Source organism: Pipistrellus kuhlii, unplaced genomic scaffold (genome assembly GCF_014108245.1).
Source record: "Pipistrellus kuhlii isolate mPipKuh1 unplaced genomic scaffold, mPipKuh1.p scaffold_m20_p_38, whole genome shotgun sequence".
Classification (NCBI taxonomy): Eukaryota; Metazoa; Chordata; class Mammalia; order Chiroptera; family Vespertilionidae; genus Pipistrellus; species Pipistrellus kuhlii.
The window spans coordinates 1,981,470-2,005,465 of record NW_023425538.1 but is presented as its reverse complement, the minus strand read 5'-3'; positions in this window follow the sequence as shown (position 1 = coordinate 2,005,465).

Below are 23,996 nucleotides of genomic sequence, written 5' to 3'. Positions count from 1 at the left end.
GTGTCTCTTCCATTTGGCTGTTCCCCATTGGATCCTTTTATAACAAACCTGTAGGAGAATTGTCTTTCCTGAGTTCTGCAAGCAGTTCTGGCAGGGAACCCCCACTTTGTAGCCAAGTCAGACAGATGGGGGGTAACCTGAGGACCCACTACTGCTTGCAGTTTGCATGGGGCAGGGGGTGTCTTGTGGGACTTGAGCCCTTTGCCTGTGGGGTCTGATGCTAACTCCAGGTAGATAGTGTCACCATTTAATCGAGTTATAGGACACTCAGCTGGGATCAGCAGAGAACCGGAGAACTTCCTGGTATGGGAAAGACACCCACACGCTGGTGAGCAGAACTGAAGTACAGAGAGAGAATGGTGAGGAGAGGGAGAAAGAGAGTTTTTCCTTTTCACTATCTACTAGCCAATCAGGGTGAAATTTCAACTTCAGCATAAAAGCCTCCTACAGTTATTTCCAGCTACAGCCCAGCCTCATCTTTGTTCCTGATCTTGATGATCTGGAAATGTATCAATCTATGGGTTCCTAAAGCAAATCACGTTCTCAAGTGGCTAGACTTTGAATACACTATTCCCTCATTTGGATAAAAAGCAGAGAGCCCCTTTTTAGAAGAAAATATAAGGTCAGAGTATGTGCTTCCCCTTTGAGAATGGAAGTTAGCTTTTCAGTCTGAACAGTGTAAGCTGGATGTAAAGGCCAATGAAAATCTTGAAGTAAATGTATTTCTCAATTCCACGATATTTACTGTCTTAAACTCCTGACACCCAAGGGGGAGGAGGAAAAGATAAGAACACTCCCGGTGCTAATGAAACTTGTTAGTTTTTATTTCCTGTTAAAGGTATTTTTACTTGAATTCTCTTTAAGGCTTGAAATATTTTTAGATACATTCCATAAATGAAAAGCGATAGTTGGTTTGAAAATTAGACATGGTTTATAAAATCATATCAGATGATGTAAAAGATTTAACAATAGTTTTCTAAGCTGGTTCTCCAATTTGAAGGCCATAAACTTCTTGTGTGGTTATGTGTTAAAAGCGTGATTTTGCTCTTTTTTTTCCCTCCCTCTCTCTCTACTGCAATACTTAAAAAAAAAAAAAAAAAATGAATCCTGTGGTTTCTGTCCAGTCTTGTGCCCTCCCTCCCCACACCCCCCTATATAAATCCCTTGTGAAAGCTTCCAAGGCAAACGGGGCTCTTTCTCGGGTCCCTCTAGAATCAGGACCGTTTTGGTTGAATCAGTTGTTTGCGTGACTGTCTCCACTCCGCTGGTTCTCCTTTTGGGTAGCGACTGTGTGTTTTGGGCTTTGGACTCCATGTTTTCAGCCCAGTGTCATTCCTATGGCAGGCACTCATCAGACAGTTCTTGAGTGAATACAACAGCATTTTTTGTAAAACTGTGTTCCCAGCCAGCCCAGCCAGTTATTATTAACTTGGGCAAGTTCACAAAGTTCCCTGAGTCTCAGCTGGCCTTGGGTGGGAGGCAGAGGGCAGTGGCTGCGGGGAGCGCCCGCCGCACGGCTCCCCTGGCAGTCGCCCATGGTGTGGTGCGGAAGGAAAATCAGAACCCCACACTCTGGTGACGCGGGCGTGTGCGTGGTTCCGGCACCTTCTCACGGGGGTGGTTTTACTGGCGTGTGGGAACCCAGGTGACGCTCTGCAGCCCCGTCTGCGGCGTGGGCCGCACTGCCGGCGTGGCCTGCCGGAAGGGGGGGAACCCCCCGGACTGGCTTCTTGGCCAGGAGCACTGGGACATAAGAAGCAGGTGCCCACGGGCCCGCCTTTCATAAAGGGGGAATGGTGGAGCTCTGACCCCCGGGGGCTGCTGTGCCTCCCACTCCGTACGCCCGGGACAAGACGGCCTCCGCCGGCCGCTCGCAGGATGGATTTTCTTTCTTTTCTTTTTTTTCTTTTTTTAAAATATATTTTATTGATCTTTTTACAAAGAGGAAGGGAGAGAGAGAGCTAGAAACGTCGATGAGAGAGTAACATCGACCAGCTGCCTCTTGCACACCCTCTACCAGGGATGTGCCCGCAACCAATGTACATGCCCTTGACCGGAATCGAACCCGGGACCTTTCAGTCCGCAGACCGACGCTCTACCACTGAGCCAAACCGGTTTCGGCAGGATGGATTTTCTTAATCATTTTATACTCACCATTGCTTCTTCGGGAATGTCCCTCAAGACCAAATGGTCAGAAGCCTTAGGACCAAAGAACCCCCCGCCCCCAACTTCCCGGAGCAATCTGTGCTTGGTCTGAGGAAGAGACGGACGAGGATGAAACATGGACAGGGAGCAAATAAGAGCAACATCAGCCAGCGGTGCGCTCTGAGCGCGGGGAGCCAGGCTGCAGGTGCCCAGGGGCCAGCAGACGCTGCCTCTGAGGCCCGGCTGCATTAGGCTGTAACCAAGCCCCGCCCCGGGGGAGGTGGGCTCGTTCATTACTCCCAATCAGGTTTCTTCCGGCGGAAGGGCGTGGGCACCAGGGCTTTCTAGCCTTAGAGACACATTTAACCGGAACACACCAGCAGCACAGCCCTAACCTGCTCACTCCTGAGCATCTCTCCAGTTTTAAAGACACCTCCTGATAAGGCTCTCCATATACGCATCCTATTTACATACCGTCTTTTACCAATGGCAGGATAAGTTCAGGGGGCTCGGTGTTTATAGCCCCAACTTTTATGTGGCGAAAAAGAAGCATCCACACCCAGAGGATGATCAGCAGAGCGACTTTGTTACCAGGGCGCCCCGGCCCCTGGGCCTCCCGGCTTCTGCCCCGCCCTCCTCCGCAGTGGGGGCCGTCATCAATGGCGGGCATGTCAGAGGGGCAGTTTGTCCTTTGTCCACAAACACTGACTGGACACTTGCTCTGTGCGAGGCCTCGTCAGGCCCTGGGAAGTACAGCTCTCCACCGATGTGGGCTTCATTCTTACTTTACCATAGCGTGTAGTTTTGTGTTTTGATTAAAATCTATTAACTATTGATTTCTACATTCTGTTCTCAAATTTTCATCGTCCCTGATGCCACTTCAAATTGTCTTCCAAAGGGGTTTGAGCACTCTCGCACAGCTACACAATGCAAGGCAACTCATGCATGTCTTAAATAAGCAACTAATCCCGACTGAGGCTTAGTCACACTTTTGTCTTTCCAGTTCAGGGAGAGTGATTGGATTTAGGAGTCAAACATATGAACTATAAAGACCCTCATTTAATTCTGGACTAGACAGGAGCGTGGTCTGTGTGAGATCCTTCCCCACAGAGCTGCATGGGACCGGAACATGGAGGCAGAGCCTCACTGGAGCGCAGACCTGGGGCCTCCCCAATGGGGTCAATACCGCCTACCTCACAGGGGTGTTGTGAAGACTTAGAAGAACGTCAAACATTTTTAATGCTTAGATGAGAGAGGACATTGTGGAAATCTATACTGTGTGAGAGTTGCACAAAAGTGAACATTGGGTTAACTGTGCCAGATGCTGGAAATGTGTGTGCAAAAGAGCATTTTTACCAACTCAAAATAGTATTAATCTTCTACACTAATAAAAGTGAAAGATGCAAAAGGACTATACCTTCGTGACACCCACCAGCCAATCAGGAGTGAGTATGCAAATTAACCCAACAAAGATGGTGGGTTAATTTGCATATGCAGGCACAAGTGGCCAGGGCAGGGCCTCTGGGCAGGCAGCATGGGAAGGTGGAAAGGCGGCTCCAGGCCAGAGAAAAGGCAGAGAAGTGGCTCAGGGCTGGCATGAAGGCAGTGCCAGCAGCCAGGGGAAGAAAGCCCCATTCTTGAACAAATCTTCATGGATCGGGCCTCTAGTATCTAGATTAAAAAAAAAAAAGAAAGAAAAGATAACTTGTGTTACTGTAAGTACTGAGTTTGTGGTGACATGTTATATCAGCAACAGTAAACTAATACACTCCCTTGCCTGATGGATATTTCCTTGAGTCATATTCCTCATGAGCTGAGAGAGCCACTGCCTTCTAAAGGGTAGTGGGGAAAGTCCTAGGTTGGGTCTTCAATCTACCTGTTCATCTTTATAAGGGAGTCCCTTTTCCTCTTTATAAGGTTGGGGACAAGGAGATTAAAAACCTGTTGGGCATTCTGGTGGAGAAGACTGGGCACTGGGCATCAGCATAGACGTCATTGCTAAAATTAGGACAAAACAAGTGCCAAAGAACTGAATGGTAGTTCATTTACACAAATCATCTCATTTATTCTGAGAACAGCCCCAGGAGTGAGATAACTATTAGCATCCCATTTTCAAGCTAGAAAGCCAAAGACAGAGAGATTGAATAACTTTCCCAGTCACTAAGACACTAAAATAAGAGCCAAGAGTCAAACCTCGCTTTTCAGACTGCTGAGAAGCATGCTTTGCTGAGGGGAGAGTTCTGACCAATGGGATGGATCCATTCTTTCACTGATCCCGCAGATAGTTGGACCCTGTAACTGGCAGTCAGGGTAGGGTGATGAACAATCCAGGCCAGATTGCTGCAGCATGGGAGTCAGGTTCTATTAGAAGGACACCATCAACTGAGAAGTAAGCCGACTGTGAGGACAATGAGGATGAACATTAGGAGAACAGGGTGAGAGGCAGCAGATGGAACTGGGAGGCTGCTCTTCATAGCAATGTGTGGTTCTGAACTCGGTAGCCCACCTGCCTCCAAGGAATATGGTGAGCAAATTCATCATGTTTCCTATCTTTGTTTTCCTTGGCAACCCCCCAAATACAAGCCTTTCCCGTCATCTCAGGTTCTTGCATCTCCATCATTTCCTGTGTTGTCTTTTGCTCTACTCAGCTTCTCTCTCCCTCCCTTCTTCCCAAACTCTTCTACTGTGACCCTATAAACATTTCACTGAAATTCCTTCTTTGAACCCTAAGGTCTAAGAAGGGCTTTGGTGGCTACTTGAGCTCAAATATTAATTAGTTCATTCATTATATAAGTAATTAATTAGCTAGCTAACAGAGCCTAGCACTCATCTCTGCTCAGGGGCCTCTCACACAAACTGTACTTCAAGGAGAAACCTCTGGGCTAAAACTGCCTGCCTGCACTGTTTCTGCGGCTGACCCAAGCCTTATAAAGGAGTTCTGGGAGTCTTATTGCCACCAATAGGTCTGAGGCTTTTCCAGCCAATTGGAGCTGTACTGCACTGACTAATCAGAACAGCTCTATTCTGACCAATCAGGGGCCAGGGGCAGGGACTTCTGTCTATGTAAGCCTGTTCCCCTGTGGCTTGGAGAGTGTCCTTTCTTTCTTTCTTTCTTAAATATATTTTATTGATTTTTTACAGAGAGGAAGAGAGAGGGATAGATAGAAACATCGATGAGAGAGAATCATCGACCAGCTGCCTCTTGCACACCCCCTACTGGGGATGTGCCCGCAACCAAGGTACATGCCCCTGACCAGAATCAAACCCCAGACCTTTCAGTCTGCAGACTGACGCTCTATCCACTGAGCCAAACCGGTTTCGGAGGAGAGTGCACTTTCTACTGAAGGTAAGGAACACTGGTTTGAGCTAAAACACCAAAGACATCAGACCAGAGCAGACTGGCGAGGGGCAAAGTGAAAGGGACCATGGTAGAATGGAACTGCCTAACAGCTCAGTGGTCGGCAAACTTATCAGTCAACAGAGCCAAATATCAACAGTAAAACAACTGAAATTTCTGAGAGCCAAATTTGTTTAAACTTAAACTTCTTCGAACACCACTTCTTTAAAATAGACTTGCCCAGACCGTGGTATTTTGTGGAAGAGCCACACTCAAGGGGCCAAAGAGCCACATGTGGCTTACGAGACACAGTTTGCCAACCACAGGCCTAGCTATAAATGGGCTGGGCAGGGATCAGTCTCACAGCTGTGCTATTTTGTTGTTGGTGTTTAGAGAGACTGGAAGGAAGGAAAAGAAGGGGAAAGGGAAAGACGGGGGGGAGGGAGACATGGATGTGAGAAAGACATTGCTTGGTTGCCTCCTGCACCCATCCTGACCGGGGCAGGGGGCCAAACCTGCAACCCAGGTGCATGCCCTTAACTAGACATTGAACCCATGATCCTTCATGTGTGGGCTGATGCTCTAACCATTGAGAAACATGGGCAAGGACACAGCTGTATTATTTTCACAGCAGTGCTATATTATTGTTGAGCTGTTTGCACTAAATAAAGTTTCCTTCACTGCATCCCAAATTGGGGATTCCTGTTGGCATTTTAATTGGGCCATCATCAGTTGGCACTTCCAACTTTTACCTTAACTAAAGCCAGCTTCTTCCCTGAAGATAATGACTACAATCCTAACTGAAGGCTCCTCATTCCCTGCACTTGCCAAACAGCTCGAGGTCTAGAGCAGTGGCTCTCAATCTTCTGAATGCCATGACACTTTAATATAGTTCCTCATGCTATGGTGACCCCCAATCATAAAATTATTTTCATTGCTACTTCATAACTGTAATTTTGCTACTGTTATGAATCATAATGTAAATACCTGTGTTTTCTGGTGGTCTTAGGCTCTACAGCAGCAGGTTGAGAACACTGGTCTAAAGGAAGAGAGAGGTAGTATGCCTGCAGTGTCCAACCCGTGTAAGCTGGGCTCTGCTCCGTGTCTTCACTCTTGGGCCCACTCGTTCATGGGGCAGCCTCTGAGCCACTGCCAATCAAATGGCAGAGAGAAAGGACACATGGACAGCCATGAACTAGCTTTTGATGCTTTCACTCATGTGTCACTTACATTCACATTTCATTGCCTTAAGCAAGTCATATGGTTAAGGCTGATATCACCTGGGGAGACACAGCAAATACTGTGAACAATGGTACACTCTGCCATCCCTTGGTACCTCAGTGCTGTTTCCAGATATCAATCCTTCTCCATATTCTTTCTTCTTTTTTTTTTTTTAATGTCCTGTTTCCCATACACAGGTCTCCCAGAATAACATGTAGACCCTCTCCTCTTCACAGTCTTCCTTCAAACCTGCTGAGGCACACTTTACTCTTCTCTGTCCTGACCCCATATCAGATCCTTTAGGATGTTCCACAGTTTCTAAATCTGTCGCTTTTCTCAGTCCCCACAAAAGCTACCCTCTTCCAAGCCACCATCATCTCTCGCCTGAACTACTACTGCCACAGCCTCCTAAACATGATCCACCCAACAACCTGGGTAGATCGCGTCACACTACTAATCCTTCTGTAGTTTCCATTGGCCTTCAGGGAGAGTCTGAAATTTTTACCCTACAGAGCGCTTACCTGCAGGCTTCTGCTTGCAGCCTCAGTCCTGCCACAGTCCAGCCGCTGGGCTTTTTCAGAATCTTGAACTGACACTTTAATTACTTTAAGGCTTTGATAACATGGTTCTCTTTGCCTGGTACTTACTCTCTCACCATCCTCTTCCATCTTTCAGGTCAACTTCCTTACGGATGCCTTCAGACCTGGTTGGTTCTTTCTGCAGCGCCCTCTACTGCCCCTTCTGAAACACGCCACACTCCTGTGTGCGCATGCTCAGTGCCTCTGCTACCCACCACACTTGGGACTGCGTAAAGGGGGACTGTCCCCTTCACTGTTAAGCCCCAATCAGTGATGGTGCTCAGTAAATATTTTTTCAATGAGAGAATGAATTTGTCATATATAAAGGGTGGGGGAAGAAATGAAAAAGGTTAACAGATGTAATAATCTGTGATTGAATTAGCCTCTTGACTTAATCAAAAGGCAGAAGAGGGCTGGGACACTTGTGCCACCTCTGAATCGCTTGTTTCTACAGTCATCAGACATCACTCTCTTTCTGCATTTACCTCTATATTTGCAGACCTCATAAAACGCCTTCTTCATCCATACCTATTGAGAGAAATCTGGTTTCATGAGAGTGCTTCTTCCTTCCTCCCTCTTCCTAACTCCTGCCGCTCTCACATCTCCTCCAGTCCTTCTCGGCACATCCCACAGCTCCTCTAAACGAAGGAATCTGGAAACGATTGTAACATCGCCAAGATGTTGCCTGTCCTCACATTCCTTCTTGAGCAGAAGGCCGTGAATGACACCCTGAAGAGAAGCATAAGGATGCAGGATGAGACACATCCTAGGCCTGGGCTGCTAAGTCTGTCTGCCAACCAGACGGTACTGTGGGGGTGACGTGAACCGCTTTGGGAAGGCCCCCAGGTTCAACCATGGTTCCTCCCTCTAGGCCGAGATGGTGTCTGAGATTATAGCACTGAAGACAATGTTAATCTGCAGGTGGCTACAGTAACAAAGTACCACAGACTGAGTGAGTCAAGCAACTACAGAGACTTATTTTCTCACAGTTCTGAAGACTAGACATCCAAGATCAAGGTGTAGGCAGGTTTGGCTCCTGGGGTCTCTCTTTGGCATACACATCCCTGGTGTCTGTGTGCTCAAATATCCTCTTCTTACAAGGACACCAGTTCGATTGAATTTGGGCCCATCCCAACAGCTTCATTTTAACTTAATCATATTGTTAAAGGCCATGTCTCCAAACATTAGGAGCAGAAATAGAATAGTGGGGACTAACTATAATTATAAGAAATATTAATTGCCCTGGCCAGTTTGGCTCAGTGGATAGAGCGTCAGCCTATGGACTGAGGGGTCCCAGGTTCGATTCTGGCCAAGGGCACATGCCTGGGGGGCATACAGGAGGCAGCTGATCAATGATTCTCTCTCATCATTGATGTTTCTATCTCTCTCTATCCCTATCCCTTCCTCTCTACAATCAACAAAAGTAATTTTTAAAAAAAAAGAATGTGAATCGTGCTCTGTTAACCATAATTGTTCTGTCCTGATTAGAGAAAGCACATTCTGACCTTAGCTGAGAGTTGTATCCCAGATATGGGAGTTAACTTTGAAATACAGTCCATTTTCCTTTTCTGAAAACTGCCTATCATTGTGAAAAGATTAACAACCTTCTTGCTGAAACAATCTGGTTTTAGAGGTGCCTACCCTTTTCCCCTCAGCCTGCACTGACTATAACCTATAACCTTTGTACCTTGTCTACTTCCTCATGCCTATAATTCCTACTACTTTCCCATGTAATCTTTGCCTTTCTACCCAACATAAGCAGCTGGCTTATTGGGGTGGGGAGTGGGGCTGAAGCAGATTTTCATGGATCACCTGCTGATCCCTCATACTCTTGACATTATTGGAATCAACGCTCATACATGATTCTACCCTGTCTCTGCTTAATTGGCTCAAGTAGTGACAGCACCCAGACCCATTGGTTATCCAGTTTCACAGAGTCATTTTGAAGCACCAAGGGTGCAGGGGTCCTCAAACTTTTTAAAGTGGGGGCCAGATCACGGTCCCTCAGAGAGCTGGAGGGCCGGACTATATGAACTACTAATTCCTACTGTAACACCTCGGCTGCGCTCACTGCCCAAAAAACCTGGCGGGCCCGCGGGCCATAGTTTGAAGACGCCTGGGTTAGAGCTTCCACATATGATTTTGTGTGTGAGAGTAGGTGAAAATGATTCAACTAAAACAGACATTCCTTGGTTTTAGGATTTACCAGTTTTGTGGGTTTTTTGGTTCTCTGTATGAATAAGGGCAATAACTAATGGATGAATAAGTAAATGGAATTTGTTGTCCATGGAAGCAAGGAACAGGATATAATTAATTTTAAAATGAGATTAATAAGTAGATCTCTAAAGTTATAAAAAAAATTTTTAAAATGAATGGGTGCAATTAATTATATGTAAATTAGCTCTCTAATTCAGCAAAGGATTGCAGAGGAGGCATGGGGCCCAGACACCCGGGTTCTTCCTCTCAGCTGTCCCACTCTTGAACTACATCCTTACAGACTGAAAACAAGAAGCATAAGCCCAGAGGTATAAAGAGAGCTCTAGACTCATCACTCTTCCTGGGTTATCTGCCTTAATTCTGGGTCTAATAGACCATTTTCACAGAAGAAGAACCCTGGGACTCAGGCAGAGTGAGGTCAGAGACCTACATAGAGTATTCCAGAACCTGAGAGCCAACCCTGAGTTTGTACCTTTTTTTTTTTTTTAACCTTTTACTTGGAAAAAGATGGTGGTAAGCTGTGTTTGTCTCTGCCTCTCTAATGAGTAAAGTGAGAGAGTTTCCCCTGAGAATTCCTACTAGATAATGGTAAGCTACATTCCTGTGGGATTAGAACCTAAATTTGTACTACCTATGTAGCCAGAAAGACCTCCAGGCAACATTTTAGAATGTTTTCAAGTCAGCTATCCTCACAGATCCATAGTATAAGCAAACACTTACTCTATCCAGATAAATACATTTTAAACCCAGACTTTAAAGAATTTCCACAGATAAAATCCCAAGGAACATGAATTCCACAAACAACAAAAGCAGAAGCAATAAATCTCAGCCTCAGACCCCACAAATGGCATAAATATTGGAATTATGAGGTACATGATATAAAATAAATACATTAGCCGAAATGCGTTTGGCTTAGTGGAGTGTCGGCCTGCGGACTGAAAGATCCCAGGTTTGATTCCAGTCAAGGGCATGTATCTTGGTTGCAGGCATATCCCCAGTAGGGGGTATGCAAGAGGCAGCTAATTGATGTTTCTATATCATTGATGTTTCTAACTCTCTATCCCTCTCTCTTTCTCTCTGTAAAAATCAATAAAATATATTTTTAGAAATAAAATAAATCTATTAAATTTTAATTTTTTGTGTTAATGTTTTATTTTTTTATTAATCCTCACCTGAGGATATTTTTCTATTGATTTTTAGAGAGAGTGTAAGGGAAGGAGGGAGGGAGAGAGAAACATCGATGTAAGAAAGACACATCAATTGATTGCCACCCACATGTGCCTCAACCAGGGCAAGATCAAACCTGTAATCTAGGTACAACCAGGAATCAAACCCATGGCCTTTCTATGTGCTACCTGACTCTCTAACTGCTTAACCATCCCGGCCAGGGCAATATATATTAAATTTTTTAAGAAATTAAAGATGGAAGATCCAAGATGGCTGCGCCCAGGTGAACACCTAGCCGCAGCCGCACACAACAATTTCAATAAATTACAACTAAAATATAAAACGGACATTGCCCAGAACTACAGGAAGGTTGACTGACTGGAAATTCTACAGTGAGAAGCAAGGAGAAAACCAGAAGGAGGCGCGGAGGAGCTGGAAAAGCCAAGGTACAGAGACGCGGCGCGCGGAGGGGACGGAGCCGGAGAGGAGGGAGGCCGAGTGCCTGGCGGGCGTTCCCTAGCGGGAAGGAGATAAAACTCCGACTGTGCTGGGCCCCTGACTGCTCTGAACCCCAGTTCCAGGCCAGACCCCGGGGACTCAGGCTCAGCCATAGGGAGCCGGGCTGTAAGGCGGAACCCCGGGGAGAGGCGAAAGGAGGTCCCGGAGGCGCGCACATTGCGCGCAGAGAAGGAACGGTCGGCTGTGCCGCGGGATTGCCCTGACGGGAAGGAGACCTGGGCTCCAGACTGCTCTGAACGCCACCTCCAACTCCACTTCCAATTGAACTGAACCCCAATACCAGGCTCATTGGGGGAGAGCATAGACTGTTTGGCAGCAGGCAAAAATCAAGGGCACCTTTCTCTCAGAGGCGCCGGCAGCGAGCACTGAAGGACCTGCATAGGGCGGGGCTGACGGAAGCCAAAGCTGCAGGCTCCACCCTGAAATCCCGTCCCATCTGTAACTGCGAAATGCGACAACAAAATAGATCACAAACAAAAGAAATGGAGGACAAAAAGCGTCTGGATATAGAGTTCAAATCTACGCTTATAAGGTTTTTCAAGAATTTCCTAGAAAAGATGGACAAGGCCTATGAGGATATGAAAAGAGATCAACTAGAATTAATAAGGAGTCAACAAGAAATGATAAGGGATCAACAAGAAATAAAGAATACATTGTCTGAAATAAAAAATATTTTACAGAGTCCTAAAAACAGAAGGGAAGATCGCAAGAATCAAGTCAAAGATTTGGAACATATAGAGCCAGAAGACACTCCTCCACAGAAGCTAGAAGGCAAGAGAATCCAGAAAATTGAAGATAATGTAAGAAACCTCTGGGACAACTTCAAGCGAACCAACATCAGAATTATGGGGGTCCCAGAAGATGAGAGAGAGCAAGATATCGAAAACATACTGAAAGAAATAGTGACAGAAAACTTCCCCCACCTGGTGAAAGAATTAGACTTGCAAGTCCAGGAAGCACACAGAACTCCAAACAAAAGGAATCCAAAGAGGACCACACCGAGACACATCATTATTAAAATTCCAAGAGCAAAAGACAAAGAGAGAATATTAAAAGAAGCAAGAGCAAAGAAGGTAGTAACCTACAAAGGAGCACCTATACGATTGTCAGCTGACTTCTCAACAGAAACCATGCAGGCCAGAAGGGAATGGCAAGAAATATTCAAGGTGATGAATAGCAAAAACCTACAGCCAAAAATAATCTACCCAGCAAAGCTATCACTCAGAATCGAAGGCCAGATAAAGAGCTTCACTAATAAAAAAAAGCTAAAGGAGTTCATCACCGCCAAACCAGAATTATATGAATTGCTGAAGGGGGTTCTTTCAGAAGAGAAAGTAAACAAAGATAAAAATTATGAACAACAAATATGTAACTATCAACAAGTGAATCTAAAAACCAAGGAAATTTAAAAAATCTGAAGAACAATATTAACTGTTGAATATAATAGAATCAGAGGTATGGAAGGGGAGTGAACTGTTTGTTCTTGGGGAAAAGGGGAGAGGGGGGCGTGGGAAGAGACTGAACATAAACTGTGCACCTATGGATGAGGACAATGGGGAGAGGGAAAAGGGCAGAGGGTAGGGTGGGAACCTGGTGGAGGAGAGCAATGGTGGTGGGGGGGGAACATTTGTAATAATATGAACAATAAAAACTAAAAAAAAAAAAAAAAAAAAAAAAAAAAAAAAATTAAAGATGGAGTTTGAAAGCTATTGAAGAAAAAAAAAAAAAAAAAAAAAACAGTAGAGCCCAGCTGACATGGCTCAGTGGTTGAGCATCAACCTATGAACTAGAACACATGTGTCAAACACAAGGCCCGCGGGCCAAATCCGTCCCGCCAGGCTTTGCAATGTGGCCCGCACCGCGCTGTCATCACTGCACTCCACTGCGTTTCCATCACAATGACAGTTTATGACTGTTCAGTAAACCATTTGGCCCGCGATTTAGGCTGGATTTTAGATTCTGGCCCCTTCTCTGATTGAGTTCGACACCCCTAAACTAGAAGGTCAGGGTTCCGTTCCCAGACAGGGCACAAGTCCAGGTTGCAGGCTTGATCCCCAGTGTGGGGCATGCAGGAGGTAGCTGGTCAATGATTCTCTCTCATTATTGATGGTTCTATTTCTCTCTCATTTCACTTCTGTAAACCCAGTAGACAAATAGATTATATCAAAGCAGAAAGGAAAAGAAACTAGAAAACATTAGAATTTTAAGAAATTACACAGGTTGCAGCACAGGGGACAGAAGGAGGGAAATTTCAAATAATGGGTTAAGAAATATGCATCAGAGTGGGAAGGTCCAACATACATCTAATTTGTGTGGGTGTTTTTATTTTTTTTATTTTTTATTTTTTTAAAATATATTTTATTGATTTTTTTACAGAGAGGAAGACAGAGGGATAGAGAGTTAGAAACATCGATGAGAGAGAATCATCGATCAGCTGCCTCTTGCACACCCCCTACTGGGGATGTGCCCGCAACCAAGGTACATGCCCTTGACTGGAATCGAACCTGGGACCTTTCAGTCCACAGACTAACACTCTATCCACTGAGCCAAACCGGTTTTGGCTAATCTAAGAATTTTTTTAAATTGATGACTCTTCCTCAAATTTAGGAAATCAAATTAATCCCACACAGAATATTTAAAAATAGATCTACATGAAACATAGAGTAAACCTTAGCACACTAAAGGGAAAATCATCACCATAGCCAGAAGTGTTATTCTTATTTCTCAATGGCAGTGGGATAACAGTATCCAGAAGACAGTAGAATGAGATACCAGAAGTGCTGAGAGTGCTGAAATAAAAGAACTGTTCCTCAGAATTGTAAGTGCAGCAAAACTACCTTTGAGAGAAAAAATAAAATTATTGTTCAGATACATCAAAAACTAGGAAACAATTCCTAAAATACTCTCTTTCAAAAATTTTCTAAAAGATAAACTTCAGAAAGAACAAAGAAAATTTTAGCCTGAAAATTTTCATTGAAACATAAGATAGCCTGTCCAGTTGCTTAGTGGTTAGAGCATTGGCCCACAGACTGAAGGGCCACAAACTTCTATTTCCAGTCAAGGGCACTTACCTCGGTTGCAGGTTCCTCAAGCCTGATTGATCAGGGTGCATGTGGGAGGCAAATAATTGATATGTCTCTCACATCAATGTTTCTCTCTCTCCCGCTCATCCCTCCTTTCCACTTTTTCTAGAAATCAATGGGAAAAATATTCTCAGGTGAGAATTTTTTTAAAAAAAAGAAACATAAAAATGAATGGAGAGAAAAAAATAGGAAACCAAAATGAAAGGTAAACATATATTTACTCTATCAAAAGTACAGCAATAACCCATGGACACAGACAATAGGGTGGTGAAGGTTTGGGGTGGGAGGTGGAGGTGGGCAATAATGGGTCAATGGGAAAAAGGGGAACACATGTAATACTTTCTTTTTTAATTTAATAAATCTTTATTGTTCAGATTATTACAATTGTTCTTCTTTTTTCCACCACAGCTCCCCTCCACCTGGTTCCCACCCCACTCTCTGCTCTTCCTCCCCCACACCACTGTCCTCATCCATAGGTGTACAATTTTTGTCCAATCTCTTACCACATCCCCTACACTCCTTTTCCCTCAATAATTGTCAGTCCACTCCCTTTCTATGCCCCTGATTCTATTATATTCACCAGTTTATTCTGTTCATCAGATTTTTTTATTCACTTGATTTTTAGATTCACTTGTTGATAGATATGTATTTGTTGTTCATAATTTTTATCTTTACCATTTTCTTCTTCCTCCTCTTCTTAAGAAATACCCTTCAGCATTTCATATAATACTGGTTTGGTGGCGATGAACTCCTTTAGCTTTTTTCTTATCTGTGAAGCTCTTTATCTGACCTTCAATTCTGAATGATAGCTTTGTTAGGTAGAGTAATCTTGATTGTAGGTTCTTACTATTTATCACTTTGAATATTTCTTGCCACTCCCATCTGGCCTTCATAGTTTCTGTTTAGAAATCAGCCGATAGTCCTATGGGTGCTCCCTTATATGTAACTAGCTGTTTTTCTCTTGCTGCTTTTAATATTCTCTCTTTGTCTTTTGCTTTTGGCATTTTAATTATAATGTTTCTTGGTGTGGTCCTTTTTGGATTCCTTTTGTTTGGGGTTCTTGCACTTCCTAGACTTGTAAGTTTATTTCTTTCACCAGGTGGGGAAGTTTTCCATTATTATATTATCAAATAGGTTTTCAGTATCGTGTCCTCTCTCTTCTTCTGGCACCCCATAATTCTGATGTTGGTATGCTTGAAGTTGTCCCATAGGCTTCTTACACTAACTTCATATTTTTGGATTCTTTTTTCTTTTTTTGCTTTTTCAGTTGAGTGATTTTTTCTTCTTTGTATTTCAAATCTTTGACTTCATTCTTGTATCCTCTAGGCTGCTGTTATATCTCTGTATAATATTTTTTATTTCAGTCAGTGTATGTTTAATTTCTAGTTAGTCCTTTTTCATATCCTTGACGGTCTCACTAAATTCATCAGCCTTTTCTAGAAAATTATTGAAAAAAACCTTAGAACCATGGTTTTTTTGTTTGTTTGTTTTTTAACATATTTTATTGATTTCTTTACAGAGAGGAAGGAAGAGAGATAGAGAGCCAGAAACGTCGATGAGAGAGAAACATCGACAGCCGCCTCCTGCACACACCCCACCAGGGATGTGCTCGCAACCAACATACATGCCCTTGACTGGAATCGAACCTGGGACCTTTCAGTCCACAGACCAACACTCTACCACTGAGCTAAACTGGTTTCAGCAGAACCATGGTTTTGAACTCTATATCCAGTCAATTGCTTTCCTCAGTTTCTTTCATTTGTGATCTGTTTCTTTGTCTCCTCATTTTGGCTGCTTCCCTGAGTTGATAGAGTGGCTTTGTGTGCTAGGTGTCCTATTGGGCCCAGTGGCTCAGCATCCCCAGTTACCTGAGGTGGACACTCTTGGTGCACCCCTTTGTGGGCTGTGTGCATAATCTTGTTGTAGTTAAGCCTTGATTGTTGTTAGGGAGGAATTGACCTCCAGGCCAATTGTCTGTGAGGATCAGCTGTGTCTATGCTGGGAGAACTTCTGTGCTAGAGACACCATATGAGTCAAGTCTTGCAAAAGCTTCTGTGCTCAGCTTAGATGGGGCAAAGTCTTAGGGCAGAGCAGACAGAATTGGTTTTCTGTCAGCCCTGCCCTAATAGGCCCCTGTGTCTCAGTGTCCCATGGTAATCGCTGTAAGCATCTCTGAGAGAAAGCCGCCCTCGAGTTCTGCCCACTGCCAGACAGTCCAGTTTCTCCCCGAATGAGTATGGGTCCCCAGAGTCTCACCCGGAACTGGAGTTCAGAACCATCAGGAGCTTTTGTCTCTCTCCTGCTTGAGAAACCCAGCCACGTACTCAATTGACAGTCCTCTCTTCGCACATGTTTCAGCACCTCTGCCTCCTGCAGCTCCTCTGAGTCTCAGTGTGCTTTTGTCTTTCCTTCTAGTTGTTAGAATTTCCACTCAGTCAGCCTTCCTGTGGTTCTGGATGATGTCTGTTTTGTCATTTAATTGTAGTTTTGAAATTGTTGTGAGAGGCAGAAGTTTAGGTGTGTATCTATGCCACCATATTGGTTTCTCCCATGTGTAATTCTTTCAATAATAAAGATTCTTTTTTTTAAAATATATTTTATTGATTTTATACAGAGAGGAAGGGAGAGAGATAGAGAGTTAGAAACATCGATGAGAGAGAATCATCGATCAGCTGCCTCTTGCACACCCCCTACTGGGGATGTGTCCGCAACCAAGGTACATGCCCTTGTCTGGAATCAAACCCGGGACCCTTCAGTCCCCAAGCCGACGCTCTATCCATTGAGCCAAACCGGTCCCGGCCAATAATAAAGATTCTTTAAAGTACAGCAATAATGTCAAATGTTAGTGTTAAAAAAAAAAAAGAAGCACAATCAAAGAACTTATAAATGGAGAGGATTTTTGTTAAATACATATAATGTTAGAGTAACCACCAAGTGAAGAGAAACTAAGTATCAAACTTTCAATATATTGTAGTATAAAGGGGAAATGGATTTATTGGGAGGAGACTCGGGACAAACAAAGGCAAGAAGCTAAAGGAAAATAATAGAGAAAATTAAACGGGGGTGGATAGAATGGCTGGAGAACTGGGGAGCAGATGAAAGCTTCTTTGTTTAAGGTTAGGTGAAACATGACATTGCATGGTTATTAAATGGAAGATCAACTATGTATAGAAAGGTATGTGTGGGTGCTGAGTAGTCAAAAGGATGGATGGACTGTATAGGTTACTAATTCGTTGTTTCTTAGCCCAACCTCGCCCATTTATACTAGGCTTTGATTGCTGAGGCTGGGAATCTACAAATCACATTTCTCCTTTGCCAGATGGCTTCCTATTAGATTCTGCCAAAAGAGAGCACAGAAAGAGACAAGAAAATTTCCTGCTGCTTCCTGTTTTGCTCTCTGTTCCTGTCTGCATCATCCCATGGTTCTCCGACCTCACAGCGGCAGTTGCCTCCTGTTTTCTCCATACTCTGTCTCATTTTCTGTCCCCGACATACCAGTACCAGCTATCTGATGCCCCTTGTCAGAGGTCTGGGTCTTGGCTCTACAGGAGTATCCCTTCAGCCTTCTAGATTCAATATCCCAACCTCATTCCTTTGTTGCCCAGGCTTAGGAAATGAAAACTGACTTCTGCATTTATTATCTTTGGTTAATACATATTCCTGGACTGTGAGAGGGGGCAGGCCAGGCTGAGGGACCCCTTTCCAGTGGATGAATTTTCATGCACCAGGCATCTAGTTATGGGATAAAAGAAGAAAGAAGACACATAGTTGCCTTCATAGATTGAAAAAAACATTTCTTTCTTTTCTTTTCTTTTCTTTTTGTGGGGGGGGGGGGAGAAGAAAAACATTTGGTAAAGTTAAACATCTACTTATGATAAAAATTCTTGGGAAACTTGGAATGGAAAGGAACTTCCACAATTTGATAAGAACTCTCTACACCAAAAATCTATAGCAAACTTCACACTTCACATAGAACCCTGAACACGTTCCCTTTTCAGGAAGAAGACACAGCTGGGCACCTTTCACTCTTGGGTGTTGTGGCCACTGCAGTAAGTAATTTTACCTAATAATAGAGCAATATGCAAATTAACCATCACTTCCCTACATCCACAAGCCACATCCAATAATGAGTGAGTATGCAAATTAAGTCAACAAAGATGGCTGTGACCAGAGAGCAGGAGCGAGGCTTGGGTTTCCCCAGAGATGGAGGAAGCCAAGCTTTCCACATACCCTGGCTGACCTAGGCCCCCACTTAAGGCTACAAAGTTTCAATTATAGAAGATAAATAAATCCCAGATATCAGGGCCTGTGCCTAGGTTGCCCGGGGCATGGCCGGCCTCCAAATCACCACAGCCCCTTGCCCAGGCCACCCCACACCCCAAGGGAACCCCCACCATGATCCATGACACCCTTCAGGGCAAACCAGCTGGCCCCCACCAGTGCACCTGGCCTCTATCCTATCTAATAAGAGTAACATGCAGATTGACCATCATTCCAACACACAGATGGCTGCCCCATGTGGTCAAAGATCCTGCCCCCATGTGGACACAAGATGGCCACCACAAGATGGCCAGCAGGGAAAGGCAATTGGGAAGGACCAGGCCTGCAAAAGAGGGCAGTTGTGGGCGATTAGGCCAGCAGAGGAGAGCAGTTGGGAGGGACCAGGCCTACAAGGAAGGGCAGTTGGGTGTGATCAAGCCTGCAGGGAAAGACAGTTAGGGGTGACCAGGCGGCAGAGGAGGGAAGATGGGGGCAAACAGGCTGGCAGGGGAGCAGTTAGACATCAATCAGGCTGGCAGGGGAGTGGTTAGGGGGTGATCAGGCTGGCAGGCAAAAGCAGTTAGGGGCAATCAAAAGGCAGGCAGGCAAGCAGTTGGGAGCCAGCAGTCCTGGATTGTGAGAGGAATATCCGACTGCCCTCAAGGGGTCCCAGATTGAAGAGGATGCAGGCTGGGCTGAGGGACACACACCACCACCACCACCACCACCACCACCCCGTGCATGAATTTCATGCACTGGGCCTCTAGTTATAAGTAAGTATATAAGAAATGGGTGAGAGGATGACAAAATTGTCATTATGTAGATGTCATTTGGTATTCTATATAGAAAGTCCAAACCATTAAAACTCATACTCATCAAATTGGCAAAATAAAAGATAAAATTGGCAGCCTAGCTGGTTTGGCTCAGTGAACAGAGCATCAGCCTGTGGACTGAAGGGTCCCAGGTTCGATTCCAGTCAAGGGCACATGCCTTGTTGTAGGCTTGATCCCCAGTAGGGGGCGTGCAGGAGGCGACCAATCACTGATTCTCTCTCATTGATGTTTTTATCTCTCCCTCTCCCTTTTTCTCTGGAATCAATAAAAAATATATATATATTTTTTAAAAAAAGATAAAATTGGGGTCGAAACCGGTTTGGCTCAATGGATAGAGCGTTGGCTTGGGAACTGAAGGGTCCCGGGTTCGATTCCAGTCAAGGGCATGTACCTTGGTTGCGGGCATATCCCCAGTAGGGGGTGTGCAAGAGGCAGCTGATCGATGACTCTCTCTCATCGATGTTTCTAACTCTCTATCTCTCTCCCTTCCTCTCTGTACAAAATCAATAAAATATATTTTAGGGAAAAAAATTGGGGAAAAAATTTTAGATAAAATTGGGGAAACGAATAACATTCCTCTATATAATAATAAACAAGAAACTCTAACAAAATATAAGATTCTATTCAGAATAGTAACAAAAGTTTAAAAATAATCTAGGGCGCTGGCAGAATCCTTGCTCAGTGGTTAGAGCAACAACCTGTGCATCGAAGAACCAGGGTTCAATTCCTGATCAAGTGCACATTCCTGGGTTGCAGGTTTGATCGCCTGCACGGAGTAAGGCATGTGTGGGAGGCAACCAATTGATGTGTGTGTCTCTCTCTTTCTCCATTTTGAGTTTGTTTTTGTGTATACTGTATGGTGTGAGTTGGTGGTCTAGTTTGGGGTTTTTTATTTTGGGTTTTTTGTTTTTGTTTTTGTTTTTTTGCCTTTATCTGTCCAATTTCCTAACACCATTTATTGAAGAGACTGTCTTAACTCCGTTGTGTACTCTTGACTCTTTTGTCAAATATTAATTGAGCATAATGACATGGGTCGATTTCTGGAGTCTGTTCTGTTCCACTGGTCTACACGTCCGTTCTTGTGCCAGTACCTGCATCCTCTACACTCCTTTCTCTCTGAGAGTTGTCAGTCCACTCCCTTTTCAATTTAATAATAGATGTCTCTTCTACTTAAATCAATCTATAAATTCAATGCAAATTCAAATTCCAGATTCTTTTTTTTTTAGAAACACAAACATGAGTTCAAAAATGCATCTGGAAGTGTTAAGACCCACAAATAGAAAAGAATGGCAAAAGAGAGATTTCCTGAATCAGATAAGATATACTAAAAAGCCACAGTTAAAAAGAGAAAGCAAAGGTGTGTGACACATAAACAGACAAACTGATCAAGGGAACGGACTCAAGAGGCCAGAAATAGACACCAGTGCATCAAAGAACTTAAGGTATTTCAGAATAAGCATCCTCACCAGAAGAAACAAGATGAATTATTAAAGGATAGTATTGGGGCCCTAGCCAGTTTGGCTCAGTGCATAGAGCATCGGCCTGTGGGCAGAAGGGTCCTGGGTTTGACTGAGGTCAAGGGCACCTACCTTGGTTGCATGCGGGAGGCAACCAATCGATGTGTCTCTCTCACATCAATGTTTCTGTGTGTGTGTGTGTGTGTGTGTGTGTGTGTCCCTCTTCCTTCCACTTTCTCTAAAAATCAATGGAAAAATTCCTCAGGTGAGGATTAAATGTGAGGTTAATGTGCAATTTTCTCCAAGAAATTAATGTCTTGAAGCAATCAAGGGCCAGTTTTTTCATAGTTAAAGGGGCAGCTTTAGTAATAAAAGACAAGCTTAAGGGGGAAAGTCGCCTATCTAAGGAAAATATCTTTCTTGATGTCCATAGTGGATTCAAAGACCACAATGCTTGCTACAAATACCGCTTTGCCATTATGGTCTGTGGCAAAGCTGTGAATGCAGGTGAAGAAACTGCAACACGTTTTCCCATATTAAAGTAACAGATTAATGAAGACTACACCTAGGATCCGGTTTTTTAATTTTGATGAAAATGGTCTTCATTAGAAGTTAGTATCTCCAGACCAACATCTCCAAGTTAATACCTTCAGACAAGTCCCAGCCTTTAAGATCACAAAGGGACAGAAGTGTTGCTAAGAGCAAATGCCCATGGGAATTTAACTGTGCTAGTATTCCTATTGGAATCGTTCATATTTTTATAGTAATCTGATTACAAAGTTGCATACATTTTGAGCAATCCATCCCTAATTTTATTTTTCCCATTGTGGATAAAAAGGTGGAGGCTATAATAAATCTAAACAAAAATAACCTTACAGGGTGATCTTATCATACATTGCTAACAAGGCAGATGATAGTCATACTCAAGCATGTAACTTCTTCAGTACAAGGTTATCTTTGCCTTAGCAAGCCCTGACCATTGTTTCTGTGCAGCTATACTAACACACCTTTGAAATGCCTCTTTTTCCAGGCCCCTCTTTTCAGATCCCTCAGAAGGTAACCACCCTCAAAAGAGCACTTGTTAACTATTCCACCTCTGCCTTGCTTTCTCCCACCTTCATGTAATCTTCCTTAAGCTACCTCTTTAAAATATATTTTTATTGATTTTTTACAGAAAGGAAGGGAGAGAGATAGAGAGCTAGAAATGTCGATGAGAGAGAAACACCTACCAGCTGCCTCTTGCACACCCCCTACCGGGGATGTGCCGCAACCAACGTACATGCCCCTGACTGGAATCGAACCTGGGACCTTTCAGTCCACAGACCGACGCTCTACCACTAAGCCAAACCTGTTTCGGCCTTAAGCTACTTCTTTAACTTCAAATGCAAAAAAAAGTCATTCTAGGAAGCACTTTTCATTCTGTATCCTCTCCCTGGCTCAAATAAACATGAATAAGCTCTTTTAAAAATGTCACAGGTGCGCCGAAACTGGTTTGGCTCAGTGGATAGAGCCTTAGTCTGAGGACTAAAGGTTCCAGGTTCGATTCTGGTCAAGGGCATATACCTTGGTTGCAGGCACATCCCCAGTAGGAGGTGTGCAAGAGGCAGCTGGTCGATGTTTCTCTCTCATCAATGTTTCTGGCTCTCTATCCCTCTCCCTTCCTCTCTGTAAAAAATCAATAAAATATATTAAAAAGAATGTCACAGGTGTTGATGTTCTTATCTTACACTATAAAGCCTTATTTTGTGTTGCAGAAATTCTGTTGTGTTTTCTTTGTTTTCCAGGAACCACCTGTACTAGGAATGAAGCAGGTCCTCTCTCTTCCAACAATTTCTCTCTCTCTCTCTCTCTCTCTCTCTCTCTCTATATATATATATATATATATATATATATATATATATATATGAGAAACATCAATCAGCTGCCTCCTCCACACCCCCTACTGGTGATGTGCCTGCAACCAAGGTACATGCCTTTGACTGGAATTGAACCTTGGACCCTTGAGTCTGCAGGCTGACGCTCTATCCACTGAGCCAAACCGGTCAGGGCCCAACAAGCATTCTTGATAGGGTCTCAGTCTCCTTGACAGATAGCCAGTTGCCAGGCACTGGCTTCCCCCTGAGAGTGGAACAACTTCCCAGGGGGCCTGTGAGGCAGTTCCCTGGAGTTTGGGTACAGAATCCATGGGACTTCCCCTGTTCTATTCTCCCTCCTGACCTCTGAGACCACTCAGGAGAAGCCAAGTGAAAAGACCCAAAACTTTGACATTTACGAGCTTGAAGGTCTTGAGCCACTCACTGACCTGATGAAGAGCTGTTTCCTCATTCTTTCAGGGGAATGGCATTTTAGAGGGGAGGGGTGTTGGGAAACACGGTTAAAAAAAAAAGTGATGGGATTAAGAAGTACTAATTGGTAGTTATAAAATAGGCATGAGGTGTAAGGTAGAGCCAGGGAATATAGCCAATATAGTTGTGAGAATTAACAAGTAATCTTTTCGGTCAAAGCAGGGAGTTTAGGAAGACATCATTTTGGCCTGTGTGACTTACAGCTTCCCTGGGGCCACCATTTTGAAATGGCAAAAGTCAACCTCTCCCTTTTCCTTTAAATTAGCCAATCGCACAAGAATGTGAGCCTAAGTTCTGACCAATCAAGAGTGAGGGACATGTCCTAGCCCATTTGGCTCCATAGATAGAGCATTGGCCTGTGGGCTGAAGGGTTCAGGATTTAATTCCAGTCAAGGGCACATGCCTGGATTTCAGGCTCCATCCCCAGTGTGGGGTGTGCAAGAGGCAGCCAATCAGTGATTCTCTCTCATTATTGATGTTTCTATCTCTTTTTCCCTCTCCCTTCCACTCTGAAGTCAATAAAAATATATTTTTTTTTAAAGAGTGAGGGACAGGTGAGGTGGGTGGGAAATAAAACCCCCACCCCAGCCCATAGTGTGGGAGTTGCCAGGCCCTGTGTGTGCTCACCCTCCTGCAGGAGTAAAGCTATTTGTCTTGCTGTTTGGGTTCCCAGTATCCTTTGTGTCCTATCAGGAACCCTGATTCAGGGGCTCACCGTATTCCTAACATAGTTAATAATACTGTAATAACTATTTATGGTGCCAGGTAGGGACTTGAATGATCAGAGGGAACACCTTGTAACCTATTTAAATATCTATCGTTATGCTGTGGTAC